Genomic DNA, 16,898 nt, shown 5'->3' with positions numbered 1-16,898 from the left:
TTTTCTGCAATATAAAGGATGTAAAAAGCACCTCAAAATTTTCACTTTTTACAGAGATTTCATCATTTTACATGTATGACTCCAATGAAGTTTCGATTTCTAAAGTTGGACTTTTTTATATTATTTAATGCTCTTTATTCTCAATTTTTCTTAGAGGTCATGTACTTGATGCATAAGTTGCTGCTTGTCTGTTTGCTCCATTTCTGTTATTTATAAAAATAACTTTCTCTTTCTTATTTTCTCATGTAATGAGTAGAAGGTTGAACAAGAATAGCTTGTTCGGGCCTTTTCCCTTGTCTTTGGCCTAAATCCCCTAGCTTGCTCTCATGTAAGTATTCATTATTTTGTTTGTTTTCTTTCACTCATCTTTCTTTATCTTGACTATTAGAAATTTTCCTTCTTCCTAGGACTTTTCTAAAGTTATAACAATTATTTTCTAATATTTTAATCCGATATTATACTTTATGTTACTTTTTTGTTGTAGATTGGTTCATGTGGTCGATTTTAGGAGGTCCTCTTTTCAAGCTCATAGCATTAGATTGGTTCAAAGTTGATAAAAGCTTTGATGACATTGCATTGCATCCTCGAAATTTAATTCAGGTATTTTTGCTGCATTTTTGCATCTACAAACAGTAGAAACCCCTAACAGAATCTATGGTGTACTATATTCTTAATCTTAATGACCGTATTTTTTCTTTACCAAAAGATGCATGCTTGACGCCTTTCAGTTTACATGTTGAATTTACAAAATGTAATTGAAGGAAGTCAAGAGCTCAAACTGATTGTTGTTAAGTAATTTCACCTTAAAAATTGTTTGTTTCTATAACTTCATTGTTGAACGGGTCAATCAGAGAATCATGTAATTTTTTGTTGCGGTAGGGAAAAGCTCTATTATCTTAAGCATACCATAAAGCTAGGTGACCACAACTTTATTAGAAAAATAAGAAAAATAAAAAGTAAATACTAACCTAATTGTAGACCTTTATTAGAAAACTAATATTCACATTTTAAAAATAAACTCAGCATACCTTTCAAACTTGTATAATTGATTCTTAGCAAGTAGAGCAGAGCGTACAAGAGTCGACCATAACTTTTGAAGAATTAGCAAGAGTTCAAGTGAGCGACTAAACATTTTACTAGAGCCATTATTTCTTTACTGCATATGATTTTGTATGTATTAAGCTTATCATGTGGTTTTTATGTTATGTTCTGTATTGATCATCTACATTGTGTTCTAAAATGTCTAAATTGGGGTTTATGGATTCGCATTAAGTGTGATCTTATTAGCACTTGAGATTGATCGTCGAAGATGGAGTTAATATCTTACTTAGCACTAGCAAGTGAGATATTTGCTCCTACTGTTTGGTTGCTCATTTGTCTTTATATTTGTTTGTCTATACCAAATTTCTATGAAGTATCAATCAAATGCTTCTTTTACCAAAGGAATTTTCTTTTATTTATTTATTTGGGGGGGGGGGGGGGGGGGGAGGTTCCATATGAGCTATGAAGAGAAAAAATAGAAATGTGATATTTCAGTAATCGGTTAAATAAGTATGCCTAAGCTTTTCTTGCTTCTGAGTTCATTAACCCAATCTTGGTAAATATTCTTTCGCACCTCTTTGCTTGTTAGTGGTGTTAAAATTTTGCTCTCAAAATATCAAATATGTTGGAACTGTGGAGTAAGTGCAAGCTATTCTATAAGGTAATCTCTAAAATATATTTCATTAATATTTTGGCAGTTTTCATCCTTTTGAAATGAGAAACTTATTTTTCCTCTTAATTTATTTACAATTTAGGATCGTTGATACATGAAAAATACCTTATCAATAAGTTATTAATTTGTTCAACACTAATTAGGTAGAAAAATGGAATTGGGAATAAGTTAGTATCAACATAATTGGGAATAAATCCTAAATACACATTTTCTTTATCAAAATAAATCTTAGATTTTAGCCGAAAGTATCCATCTTGAGTTTTAGTATGTGAACAAACACCCACATTGGCATGTCATATGTAGGTTGTTGCATTTTATCTTTTCGTTTCTTTTTGGTTTACTCCTAATAGTTTTGGTTATGGGAATCATTGTTTTTATAATAATGATCACTAACTTTTAGAACCATCCACCAGGGAAGTCTGTCGCTGAACAGAAATTGAACTCTTCCTTGAAGGTACTAAAGTTTGAGGAAGGAGGTATTCTTTTTATGCACACAACACGAAATACCTATTTGAAAAGTTTGATTGTCTTTCAATTTGTTTTTGTTATTTGCATAGTTTTGTATATGGTTGTAACATAAAGGAATCTTATTGAAGAAATCGGGAATTTAACTCATAATCACCTACTTAGTATCAATGGCAAATTCTTTTATTTTTCAGTAAAAGACAATAGGATGTGAGAGATTCCAATTCAAGATGGGTAATTTTTTATTCAGCTAGCGACTACGTAAAGTTGATGACAACTTTTCCTCTCTGTGCTGAATGACGTTTTACCTGTTCATTTTACCTGTTTGGTTATAATGTTTCAATTGTACACGCAAACCCATTTTACCTGTTCAGCTAAGGGAAATGATTTCAAGTAAAGTTGCTCATTATGCACTTGGATTTGTGATTGGAATTTGGGCTTTGTGATTATGTTTAGCTTTGTTTGGTACCTCTTTAAATTTATTACAGGTATATTCCTTATGTTGAGCTTTCTGTTTATGTTAATAATGGACCCTATCTTTTATAGGATACCTGATCTCCTTATTTTGATGTGATTAATAAGTGAGTTTAACTACTTATTAGATGCATCTATTCTACCTCAATATTTAAATACCTCACCTTTAGATTTGTTTTGGTATTGTTTGTAGAATGATTGAAGTTATATCGGGTTGAAAATTGAGCGATTGTGTAGATAGTCAGGCGATCGTTGAAGGTTGAAGATTGAAGATTGAGAAGACGTTTAGAATTTTTCTTATTTACGTCTTGTATTAGGATCTTTTTTCATGTATTGTTGTAGAGTGTATATATAAACATAATATTAAGTTTTCAATTTGTGTATACAAATGTAAAAGATAAATATTATAGTTTCTAAAATAATATTAATTTTATTGATTTGTTGGAGCGAGAAAGAAATATTTATCTATATGGATTCAATATTGGTTTATAAAAAATAGACAATAATACAACAATTAGATAAATATAAATTTCTAAAAATGAACAAAAACAAGCCTTTAATGTCGGTTTTAAACTGACATTATTGGCCTCTTTAATGTCGGTTTTAAAACGACATCATAGCCCAATCGACATTAAAGGACTTCAATAACACCATCAAAGATGTCGAAATGTCGGTTTTAGACCGACATTAAAGGTCTTTAATGTCAGTTTTAAACCGACATTAAAGGGCTTCAATAACACTATCAAAGATGTCGGTAGAAAACTGATATTAAAGGCCTTTAATGTCGTTTTTAAACCGACATTGAAGCCCAACCGACATTAAAGGCCTTTAATGTCGGTTGCCAAGTGACATTAAAGCCCTTTAATGTCGGTTTTAAACTGACATTAAAGGTCAAATTTCTTCTAGTGTTCCTCGAGTTCGATGAGGATCTAAACATACGGTAGAGCCGTCCTCGATGGACGAAAATTCGGGTAAATCTCTCGGTACGTTAACTCACGATTATTTTAACTTATTTCTTATATGAATTTATTGTTTTATTCAGCAAAAACTACTCAACTATCTCTAACTCCTAAGCGACGTACGCAATCTCGACTTTTGGAGTTGGAGAGATACGTCATCGCCAATGTTAGGATTCCCATGTCCGTAGCCCCTGGTGAGGAGAAGCTCATTTCTCCGCACTCTGTTTAGTTTAGCTAGGCCATAGGCGTGTGTGTAAGGCGTACATTTTAATGTGCTGCCTTAGGTGGGCTGATGTTGGAAGAGAATACATCGAGGTCGTCAAGGGTGATCTATAGGTATGTGCAACACACTATTTTCATTTGAAACATACTTAAGTTAACCAAGCTAATGTGTGGTGTTTTGTATTGCGTTGCACCATTTTGTACTTGATTTCAATGATCAAGCACAAAATAGATTTTTTTAGCATCAAATGCTCACTTGTTTCAAGGAGTTCAGGGGCAATTGTCACAAATACTTCAAAAAATACAGAAACCTTGAACAGGCACGTGCCAACCCACCAAACATATTGATGAGGCGTATGAAAGATTGGCATTTCCTTTGCGATTACGACATCAAATGTAACGTCCCAAATTCCAAATTAAAATAATTTTAAATCTTAATTATCTTAAGTTTAGTTTTGACTAATGTTGAAATTATTTTAGGTGTTATTTGAGTTAATTATGGAATTGTTTGATTATGATAAAAATCAAACTTAATTAGATATTCTTGGGAAAATATTTAATTAATTAATTGAGTTAGAAAGTTAAGATAATCGTATTATGAAAATAGTATAATTATTAGATATTGGGTTATTATTTTGGAAAGATAAAGTGATGTGATTGGAAAGAGATAATATTTGAGTTAAAAGGGAGATTTAATGGATTTTAAATGAAGAGAGAGGATGTTGAATGGAATAAGGAAAAAAAAGAAAATAATAATAATAATAATAAATTATTATCATTATCTTTATTTAAAGAAGTCCTTGTAAAGCGTGAAAGTAAAAAAATTTACTCATCTCCTTCCTTACAAACCGTAGATGTCGTCGCTACTCACCTCTCATGCGCCATCAGTTTCTGTCTTTTCTTCATGAGTCGTCGGTTCCATCGTCTCTGTCAAGACGTCGTGAAGCCACCCCTTCACCGCACGCCATTCTTCACCCGTTTTGTCTGTCGTCCGCTCCTGCCGTGCTTTCCTCCGCATCGATCGTCTCATGCAGCAACCAGTGGTTACCGTCGACCACCGTTGAAGAACCGCCCCTAGTCAAGCCATTGGCCGTCATCGAACGTCAGCCGAGCCGTGCACGCAAACTCGAACCCACACAAGCTGTCGCGTCTTCTCCGTCGACTATCATTTCGTCAGCCGTCGAGCCAACCCGAGCCACTTCTTCATCAGCCGTCCGCCCGAGCCACACGCGCCTGAGCGAGTCGCCCCTACTCGAGTCAATTCCTTCCTTCAACTGAGAGTCGTCGCGTCTGCCTTCCCCTCTAGCCAAGCCATATTGAGCCACCAAGCTTATTTTTGCCCTTTTTGACCTATTTTTTGTAAGTTTTGGTAAGTTTGATTGGGTTTTGGTCAATGCCCAACAAAGATTTAGTTTGGATCCTAAATATTTTAATTTTGGATTTTTTTTAGGTGGAATTTCATTAAGATTAGGTTTTTTTTAAGGCTTGGTTAGAGTTATTGAAAGAACTGAGAACCTTGTTTTTCCCCTACTAAGGTTGAATTGGAACTCAACCTCCACTTTGGGTAAGTTAAATTGATAGGATTATTTTTCGGTCTTTAAGCCACTGTTAATTAAGTTATTGAACTTAGTATATTTTACCCTTACTATTTAGGGCTTCCTTGTTGGGAAAGCTTGGCTATTGCTGTTAGAACTTGGTTAAGCTAATCTCCAGGTAAGAAATTCTCCTACTAGACCTTCGAACTAAAGGAAGAGCTTTCATGAAATTTTTTATTATGCATTGATGTAGCTAAGATGCATAATGAGTTTACGTTTATGATGACTGATAGACATGACAGAGTTTATGTTTATGTTGACTAATAGTCATAACAGAGTTTATGTTTATGCTGACTAATAGTTATGACTGAGTTATGTTGATGATGATGTTTGATGATATTGATGTATATGCATGAAATATTAATCTCATGACCAAGAATGTTATGATTAATATTCATGTCATGCTTATGATGTTATGTTATGCTACATGCTATGGATAGAGTGTACTGTTAGCTTTATCTATTAGAGTCGTACCCACATGGGTGTCCCTCAGGATCACCACCTTTTATGACTGTGTAGTCCAATGGATCACCAATCCAGTATTAGATGATATGTTTATGAGTGATTCAATGGGGTCACTCACAGTCCAATTGTCTTAGTGTTTCTTTCAAGTTCACTAAGACCAGTTTTGTCCTAGGTATTCCTTGTGTTCACTGAAGACCAGTTTTGTCCTAGGTGTTCCTTTGGGTTCACCAAAGACCAGAGATGTTCCTACGGGATCACAGATTGCACGTGTTCAGGAATGTACCAGTTTAGGGGTACCACTTTATAGGACTTTAATAGAAATTTAACATACACCTAGCGGGACTAATAGTAGGTCCCTTACTGAGTACATTTTTATACTCACTCTTTAATGTTTAATTTTTCAGGCAGGGGTAGAGGTAAAGGCAGAGGAAAAGCTGGCGAATGACAAGAAGTGACTGTGGCGTGCCATAGGGAACATTTTTGCTTCCGTCTTTATGTTTTGATTTCAATATTTATGCATTTTCATTTTTTCTCTTTTAAATCTAGATAGGGCCCGAGCTAGGATGTTATTTTTTAGATTTGTTTCTACTTACATTTGTTTGTTTATGATTTTAATGAGTACTTAAAGTTTTGATTATGAACAGTTGTTTTATTTTTCCATTTTGATTTAACAAGTTTTATTTTCCTTTAAGAAGTAATGATCTCAGCTTAGTATAAAAATTTGGGTCGTTACATAAAATAACATATTGAGATTTTAATAAAAACATATTGGAATCAACCTTGGACTTCCAAAGAATTGATTTTCTCACCTCAAGAATTCTAAGAAAGGGACTCTCAAATTTTCTAGATTCTGTCGTCGGATGTTTTTTTTAAATAATTTAAAATGTTAACAAACTTAAACAATTGTTAGTAATAAAATATTAAATTGACCAAAAAAAATGGGGAAAATAAAATATTAAATAACATATAAAAGACAAGAATATATTAAAAAAGTAATAATCAAGATGAGAAAATATTAAAGAAGCAATAAATAACGCTATAAAAAGTAAAAATAGAATAAAAATTTTAATTAAAAAGAAAAGTAAAGATACAATATATAGAGAGTAGAACTTAAAGAAAAAATTAACAAAGGAAATACATAATAATAAATAAAAAAGAGATAAACAACAAGGTATAAAGAAATATATAATAAATAAATAAAAACTATAAAAGAGAAGCTCACAAGATAATAAATAAATAATTATAAGAAAAAGAAAAGTAGGGAAATAAGAATTTAAGCAATTAGTCTTTCGTTTTCGTTTCCTTTTTTCTTTTTTCTTTTTTCTTTTTCTTTTTCTTTTTCCTTTTTTTTCTTTTTTTCTTTTTTCTTTTTTATTTTTTCTTTTTCATCTTTTTATGTAAGCTTGAAGAAATATAAATATAATAATGAAGAATAAAAAAAATAAAGAACTTTACAGGAAAAATATACAAAATAATAAGAAGAAAAAAAAATAAAAGAAAGAAAGATTGAAATCCCAACATACTAAACTCACTTATGGTTTGAGGTGTGGATCATTGGACCAAAGTCCTACCATACACCTCCAACTACGTTAGGGTTTTTTGTGTGTTGGATTATTGGCATTGTAGGGAGAAAGATGAAGATTTAGGGGTTGCTAGAAGAGAAGATAAAATGGATGTTGTATATCTTTTGGTTTTTTTCTTTTTAAGAAGTATGAAGATTAAAAGAAATAAGGGATATGAAAGTTAGAGATTTAGATAAAGAAGAGAAGATATGAAGGTTGTAAAAATTTCTAGGATTTTTTGTGTGGCATTTTCTTTATGTTGTGTTTTTTTCATGGATGAAGAATGAAGGGATTATTTATAGCAAAAAATTCTTCTTCAAATGGCTAAAAATTCAAAATGGTGAGATTTTTTTAAATTTGAAATTATACTAACTTTTGGCATACATCTCAAAATGGCATGTAGCCTTTATTAACAAAACTAATTTCAAAAAGTTACCATATTAAGTAATTTTCCACCCACCATAGTTATCTTAACTAATTGGTTTAGTTACTTCAACCAAACTATCCACAAAACTTTAAAAGTAATTAAATAACATTTTTTTTTAAAATAAGAGGATAGTTAATCACAAAATGAAAAATAAGCCAAATTAAGACAAAAATTAATCTAGCAATTAAATTGATCTTAAATAATATTGGACAAAATTGAGTGGCGGCACCATTATACCAATCCTATTTGACATTCTCATCCTCTTGATCCAAATAGCCCATAAAGGTTTTATCCTTGACATATCTCAATATACCTTTTTAAAGAAATTTCAATAAAGAACACATGTGAGCAAGGCCCACACCAACAAGAGAAATGTAACGCCCCGAAGATCGAGGTAAAATTTTAGTATTTTATGTGAATTTTTCGGGAATTTAGGATTTTTGTAAAGCGATAAAATAATAATATAATATTTATTTATATTATTATCATTAGGTAATTTATCATTTTATTTTAATATTAATAATTTTTTTATTTCTTATTTATTTAAAATACTAATATTATTATTTAATAATTAATTATTTAATAGTAATATTTTAATATAAACTTTAATTAATTTCATTTAATATATTATTATTATATTAATATTTTATTATTAATAATTATTATTATTATTTAATTTATATATATATATATATATATTTTAAAAAAAAAAAAGAAACCCTCGCGCGCCGCACATCCCCCCCCCCCCCCGATTTTCTTCTTCTTCTTCTTCTTCTTCTTCTTCTTCTTCTTCTTCTTCTTCCTTTCCCCGACAGCCTTTCCTTCTTCTCCCGACAACCGCCGCCCGACACGCACACCAGCCCATCTCTTCTTCTTCTTCTTCTTCTTCTTTACAGTTCCTCACCGACGACCGCAGATGCTCGTCCGCCGTAGCCATCCATTTCCGATTCGCTTCCAACCGCCGGCAGCCGATAGCTCTCCCTCTTCCTCCGTCTCTGTCACCGTCGACGGCTCCACTTCAGTCTGTGTTCCCGACGCAGCCCTGAACGCCGAGGAGAGCCACCCACGTCCGCCGTCGACGTCTCTCACTCGAGCGTTGTCGGGTGGAGCAAAAACCAGACCCGAGCCACGGATCCGATTCGAGCAAGCCGCGGGCTGGAGCCAAGTGAGCCGAGTGAGCCGAGTGAGCCGAGTGAGCCGAGCCGAGTGAGCCGAGCCGCGAGCCGCACTGAGCCGAGCCGCGAGCCGAGTTGAGCCGAGCCGCGAGCCGAGTTGAGCCGAGCCGCGAGCCGAGTTGAGCCGAGCTGTGAGCCGAGGCCAAGTCGAGCCGAGCCGAGGTGGAGCCGAGCCGAGCCGAGCCGAACGCCTTCAAGCTGAGCCGAGCTCCTTGTTTCACCAAGCCACCTAAGCCTTCCTTCCTCCGCTCCAGGTCACGATGAGTCTTCGGTAAGGATTGTTTTCGATGTGAATATTGGAATAAGATATGGCCCTACTTTTCTCCCTTGAAGGTAGTACAGAGTTGACGCTTGAGTTCTCGGGTCTCGCGGTAGGCTTGTTTGGAGGTAGTTTTCCTTTCCTTGGGTAAGTCAACGGATGTCGCTTCTGACCTTCTAAAACGACTTCTACTAGATTCATCAACTAAAACCTTCGTGTTTCCGTTTAGGTTGATCTGTTGAGCGTGGATTCGATCGAGAGGCATAACCGAGTATCAGGTAAGGGTTTTCCTACTACTGGACCTCAGATCGAGGCTGGAAACGTAGTAATCCACAGGGGATTACACGTTAGTGACTGTACTGAATAACTGTATGTGTGTTGACTGTTAAGCACTGTTATTATATTTTGTCTGATGTAAAGGTACTGTGACTGCTAATTGTAGATTGGAATTCTATATTGATGGACCTTGAAGTTACGGTTCAGTATGTAGTAATCATTGGTCTGGATGTTGATCATGGATTTGGACGGGGAACGACAGTGAGTCCGGTTTTGGTTGGTTAGTTGATTGGGTCTAGGGTTTTCCCTAATGGTGTGCGAATTGGTGACGCGTATAGCAACTGAGGGTGTAGTTGTTTAAACCTATACTATCTGACTGACAAAGCCTATGGCGGAACGGTAATACGAATGCCGTTGGGGTGTGACTGTTGTGGACGGTTTAGCATGGACTGAGGGGTAACGGTTAGCTTCATCTATGGGGTAGTGTGCCTTACGGATATGTGCATCCTTCGGGAGCACTAGACTGATATGTGCATCCTTCGGGAGCACTAGACTGATATGTGCATCCTTCGGGAGCACTAGACTGATGTGTGCATCCTTCGGGAGCACTAGACTGATATGTGCATCCTTCGGGAGCACTAGACTGATAGGTGCATCCTTCGGGAGCACTAGACTGATGTGTGCATCCTTCGGGAGCACTAGACTGATATGTGCATCCTTCGGGAGCACTAGACTGATAGGTGCATCCTCCGGGAGCACTAGACTGATATGTGCATCCTTCGGGAGCACTGGACTGATATGTGCGTTCTACGGAACCACTAGACTGTTATGTAGGGCACCCCCGAATAGGAAGTTAACTGTTGTCCCCTAACGGGCCCAGTAGTGGGTCCCTTACTGGGTATGTTTATACTCACCCTTTCTCTTCTTAACTTTTCAGGTAAGGGCACGGCTAGGGGCAGACCGACGAGGGGCAGAAAGGATGCGTGAAGGCCATATGGACATGTCCGATTTTATTTTCGCTTCCGCTGATGTATTTTGGTTAGAGTATTTGTTTTGAGGATTTTGGATTTGATGATTTGAGATTTTATTCAAAACTTTTGTGACTGTGATTTGAAATAGGGCCCGATACTGTTTTGTCGTTTTATTCCTAACGTCTTAAGAAATTGTAACTGGTCTATTATGAATTTTGTATTGTGTGGTCGAGTCTTAGTATTGAGTAGTGACCTCAGCTTAGTCCGGAAAGTTGGGTCGTTACAAGAAATTACGAGAAAACATACAAATTCACAATGGGGCAATATTTTTCCAAATACTATATATAGAAAGATATCATACTTTCTCATAAAGTCCATCTTTTGCGCTCATTTTATCCTAAAGACTTAATAAACGCATATAGTCTTTGGTTAGAAAAATGTATGAATACTTTTAAAATGCATAAGAAATAATTTCTTGTCAAACTTCCTTGTTCATATTTACCAAACAAACTGTTCCCTCTCTTAATATGTCCCTCACTTGTCAAGTTGATTGTCTTTCTATGCTTCTATTCCAACATATTATTTCTTTCGATTTCCTCACTTGTCAAGTTGTTTGTCTTTCTATGCTCCTGTTTCAACAATCTCTTTCTTTCAAATCTGGTTGTTGATCTCTCTACTATCTTTCTTTTAACATCTAGTTAAACCTTTTATATAAAATATAATTATCAAACTCAATTAACACTGACATGCTATACTAAGTTAGACATAGCTCAATTGACTAAAGTAGATACATCTTCAACCAAAAGAATAGAAGTTTAAATCAAACAAAATCCCCATGCCAAATAAGAAAAAAATATATCTATATTTTGCTACTCAATAACGACTCGAAGTTTCAAAGTTTTATTGCTACTCCAATCTTTTACTCCAGGTTCCCACAATCTACCTCTACATACTAAGAATTCTAACTCTCATTTATTTTTCCGTGACTGAAAATATGTATCAAAATCTTAATAAATAGAAATCAAGGTTAATCATATAGAAAATAACAGTGCAAATATTTAAATAAAATCGATCAATATTGTGTTAGATGACCCAAAACTTATTTTATAAGGAAAAATAAATCTAATTATTATAAAATATATTACAGTAAAAAATGGTCAAAGTGAGTTTGGAGAGACATTAAAGTGAACGCGCGAGTGGCATTTATTAATTGGGTGGAAAATGATAAATGAAAGGAAGCATCAAGAGAGAAATGCATGGGTTCCATAATTAGGGTTTGAGTAGGATAAAACGTGAAGACTTGGGAAACTTGCTACGAAATTAATTGAAGACCAAATCATGTGGTGGTTTGATTCCACACTGCTGTGTCATCCAATTTTGGTGTGTGGGGGAACACACTTACTTTTAGAAATGGAAAACTTGTTAGTGCAGCAAAACAATGTAATAATTTTCTACACTTTTTCTCCTTTAAAATAGTATGAGATTTCATCTCAACTTCAATTAACAATTATATAAGTAGTCTATATTATTATCTTATATGTAGTTAATGTGATGTTTTAACTTGTTTGAATTCAACACCAATTGAACAATGAATACCATTTTGGAATTTATGGACTCTGATATTTATAACCTCCCTGGATCCAATTGTTCTAATACCATATTAGATATTATGAAGTTTTATCTTAAAATATGAGAAAACAAAGACTTTATTAACTTGATACCTTAAGTTAACAAGTGAGTTAATAACTATATAGGAACAATTCAAAAAACAAATAGCGATAATAGCAGATAAAAACACCAAATATTGATAATCTAGTTCAATGACACAGCATCTCTAGGGGGGTCCTTGACCCATAGCGAGAGATCATATATTGCTTTGTGATATAATTCATGATTACAAAGTGATAACTCATAGTACAGACATTGTCACATACCCAATATGTTGCACATATATATACTGACGTATAAATCATAACAATGATTACTCATAATTGACATCATAACAAGGAGAGAAACACTCTCTCTTAATCAGAAGTCATCATATGCAATAAAACTGTCAAGTTTCTCTTGATTGTCTCCAATCCCTCTTTTATGCTGAATTTATCTTTTCATAGTAGTTTATCAATTTTCTAGAGCACTCACCACTATTTTTATATTTCCACACAGCAAGTCGTGAAAAACCCAACAATAGAGAAGACTTCTTGATGTTTTCTTTCGCACACCACCGACGGACAACCCTAAACAAAATAAAAACCCAGCAAACAGCCACCCAATCAAAAGCAAAAAAATAGGACGCATTCTCAACAGTCAACCAAAAGCAAAAAACCACCCATAACTAGAAGCGAAGAATAATAATATACGTGAATAAATAAATAAAAGAAAGTGAGACCACACATCTCAACAAAATCAATTGACCTTAAACGAGAGTAGTTCATATATCTTATAAAGATTATGAGGTCCCTAAATTTTAACATGAGATTCTCACCCAATTAACTTCATGTGTGTATAAATAAAAGGACCAACCTCATCCTATGAAAGATATTCATAATAAAATTGTAGGTGAATTGGTCTTCATCACTTTCTTTTATTATGTCGGGATGCGAATATAATTTCACATCGACAACTTTGGCATGAAATAATTAAAAAGAAAATATGCAAAATCTAATGAGATATGGATCGTTCTAACCTTTTACTTGCATGCTATGATTTTCAACTTTCTAAAAAACTAAACAACTTTTAAAAACAAAATCAATTATCGAAAAAATTTTAAACATGGACAAAATCAAATTTAACAATTTCAAAGTTAGTTTCTTCAAATGTTCTCAAACAAACTAAAATCAAAAGAATTTCAGCAATATAAACAAAGTAAGACTTATATCTTTCATGGTAACATATTTTTTTTCTGATTTATGTCTTTTTGGAAAAAGAAACCATTATTATATCCAAGTTGTAAAAGAATAATTATTTATGTAGTGGTGGGTATTTTCCAGGATGGAGAATAATGTTCACTTTTCATGGAATCTATTGATTAAAATAAATAAAAAATAATTAAATGATAACTATAAAATTTCAAAAAACGAATAAGAAAAAAAGTTCAATACATAATAGAGAAAATTAATCTTATTCATGCCGAAACTTTTTAATGGAAATAAATTTGTCATGTGAGAGCTAAAGTCCTCTTCTAAAAAGGAGAAAATTTGCATGTGAATTCATTAAATGGAGAAAAGAAAATGTTTTCAATATCCGAGTAAGGTTTTTGTTTGAAATTGTTCTAGTTTTAAATTTTAAATTAAAATTAGTTGCGGTTTATGAAAACTTAGTACTAAATTGATGTAATTTTAGTTATATGAATCAAAAGTAGACTTATTGTTTGAATTATATTTATCATGTTGAGATTTAATTTATAATCTATATAATATAATTATTTAAACATTTAGGGGTAGTTTGTCTCTAAGATCAGAGAAGAGTGTTAGCCCACTCCATGCTTGGCCGATTAGGATTTTTCTAATCGTAGTATTATGATAATACTTGTTCTCACTCCTCTTCCTCACACTCCCTTTCTCACTAAGCTCCAAATATTTCGAAGGTAAAAATATAAGGCTAAGCTAAAGCGATAATCTCAGTAGCAACAACCACAAAAGGAAGGAACATTGACAAAAATTGAGATAATAATCTGCATCTCAAATGCAGACTATTATAATACTCAGTTTATTATAATCCTCCTACTATTATAAATCACTCCTTGCCCCAAACACTTCTTTATATGATTTGAATTACAACTCATTTATATAGTTTAATCTAAACAATTTCATAAAACTTTATAATTGTCATAAAATTCAACCAATTGAAATTCAGAATAGATGTAAAAATGTATATTTGAAATGATAAATTTGATGAAGGTAGGGTACATTTTTAAGAAAGTTAAAGCTAAAAGGGCTTTTGGCATGTTTTGGCAAAAAAAAAAATTTAAATCAGGCCTATAGCACAAACTTATGGTAAATAAAAAATTCAATTAATGTGATACATCCGATATACACCTAATACGTTTTATATACCTGATACATCTTGATACATACTGGATACACTACTAAAATAAACAGTAGAAGAAGTAGGGAGACTCTCGATCGATGCATAAACACATCGGCGGAAGTGGTAAAAATGTCAGAAAACGAATTCTCGATGCAGAAAGGAATGTCGGAAAGACCGTCAAAAGAAACATCTCGGGAGATCGATTCCCGATGCATAAGGAACAAGGCATCGGGAATAATGTTCTCCTGACGTCGTCTTTACCGACATCTTCGATGCGTTGGCAATAAGTCATCCCCGACATCCACAATTCCGACATCATCTATGCATGGGAAATAACTACTCCCAACGTGTTTATATCCGACGTCGTCCATGCGTCGAAAATAACTATCTCCGGTGACATTTGCACCATATTCATGACGTTTATACTACGTCGGGAAATATTTTAAGTATGTAACTTTTATTTTTATTTTTTTTGTAATATTTTTCTGTAAGATCTATTTTCGAAAATATTCGCATTCGTTTTCGATTCAATTAAAAAAATTCAAATTAAATTAGTAAATTACGAAATACAAACACAAATTCAACAAAAAAAATTAAATGTCCATAATACAAAAAAGTTCAAAAAATGTAACAACGTTCATAATACAAATAAAAAATATTTCTCGTTAAAAAAAAAAGCGCAAAGAAAGCCATACGTCATAACGTACGTCTCCTAGCGAGCCTCGTATGTCATTCTACACTGTAGGTTCTACAATGATACAAAAGTGGCGAAGTTTAGTACATATATGTGCATATCATCACTGTATACTGTCATTTCAAAAACTTAAGAATAATGGAAACATATATATGTACCAAAAAGCTAGGGATCATGTGGTAGTCATTATTGTGTCCGAGTCCTGTCTTCTATGAGCTTCCACATTTGTTCCATTTCTAAAACTAATGCTTCGTGATTTATTGTCTGTTATTCAATCCATTGCACAGCTTGATCAAACTCAACCTATAATTGAAGCTCTACTATGGATTGCGGACATGACATCATGGAACTGCTCACACTAGTCATCTTGCTGATCTTGGGCTTGGGTCCCTAACAAAGGCCTTTTGAGTAGCCGATCATCTACCCAACATCGTCTCGCATATCTCGTCCTTAGAGAGTGACTAATTACCTTCTAGGGTAGGCTAGGACTGGAGTTCTAGCATTTGATGCTGAAACAAATTTAGAAACTATCTTAGTGAGTAAAAAATATATTATATATTAACGAGGACAAATAAGAGCATAATTGTTGCTTGGATAACTTATATGTGCATCCTCCGTAGCTTGGGACACGAATGTCCCGTCTCGAACGTGTGTTCACCGCAACTTCAAAAGGTCGATTGGATCCCCTCTTTGCTCAGCGAGCTCGTGTTGTCATTGTAGAAACAACTTTGACCCGCTGCTATGATTGTAAGGCTACTTTTGTCTTGTAGCCTTATTCGTCTGTAATTGCTCCTACATGAAAACAATTATATTATTTACTTCTTATACATATTAAAAGTTGAAATCATAATTAACCATGACAAAGAGTTCAGTTGCTCACCTGGAATTCACGACTTATGTAGTGGTCACAGAGGTAGAGTTAATCCTTATCACGTCCCACCAAAAGTGTGGCAGGTTAGCACGAGCCTCCTCGGGGTGGCTGTACTTTTTGAAGTACCTGTGACAGTCGACCCGAAACTCTTTAAAGGTGTTGAGCATCTAATGCTTAACGAACCTATTCATTGCTTAATAATTGAAATCAAGCACAAAAAACATCTACACATTACAAAAATAACACATTAGCTTGGTTAACTTAAATATGTTTCAAATGAAATCATAAATGTGTAGTGGACTTACCTGGAGGTCACCCTTGATGACCTCGATGTATTCTCTGCCTACGTCCGCCCACTTAAGGCAGCAGACGAGAAATATCTTTCGCACACACACGCCTATCGTCTGGCTGAAGCAAACGGCGTGTGGAGAAATAGGATTCTCTGCGTCAAGGACGATCATCATCAAAATACGTTCATTGGCTGCAACATAGCGCTCCAACTCTAAGAGTCGAGACTACGTACGTCTCCTAGGAGTCGAAGTCGCAGATGGTTGAGAAGTACCTGCTCAAAAAATTATAAGAACATATAATGTTAGAAAAAAAGTTGAAATAATCCTAAGTTAAAATGTATACCATTATTAGACTCACCCGAATTGACGCCCATCGATAACGACTCTTCCGCAAGGTTATCTAGATCCTCTACAAACTCAAGGAACATGGCATCCGTCTCATTGAAACGT

At 34.2% G+C, this 16,898-nt stretch overlaps 1 long non-coding RNA gene across 1 annotated transcript; it reads right to left on the bottom strand.

Annotated features, from left to right (window-relative positions):
• Positions 1-15,194: 15,194 nt before the first annotated feature.
• Positions 15,195-16,063, bottom strand: LOC127149298 (uncharacterized). The gene is made up of 3 exons (XR_007820739.1): positions 15,887-16,063; positions 15,446-15,796; positions 15,195-15,341 (listed from the first exon to the last, which is right to left on the bottom strand). It is a non-coding gene; the product is annotated as an uncharacterized LOC127149298 (long non-coding RNA).
• Between the last annotated feature and the right edge of the window lie 835 nt (positions 16,064-16,898).

Source organism: Cucumis melo, chromosome 5, assembly GCF_025177605.1.
Source record: "Cucumis melo cultivar AY chromosome 5, USDA_Cmelo_AY_1.0, whole genome shotgun sequence".
NCBI lineage: Eukaryota > Viridiplantae > Streptophyta > Magnoliopsida > Cucurbitales > Cucurbitaceae > Cucumis > Cucumis melo.
This window is presented reverse-complemented; position numbering and strand designations above follow the sequence as displayed.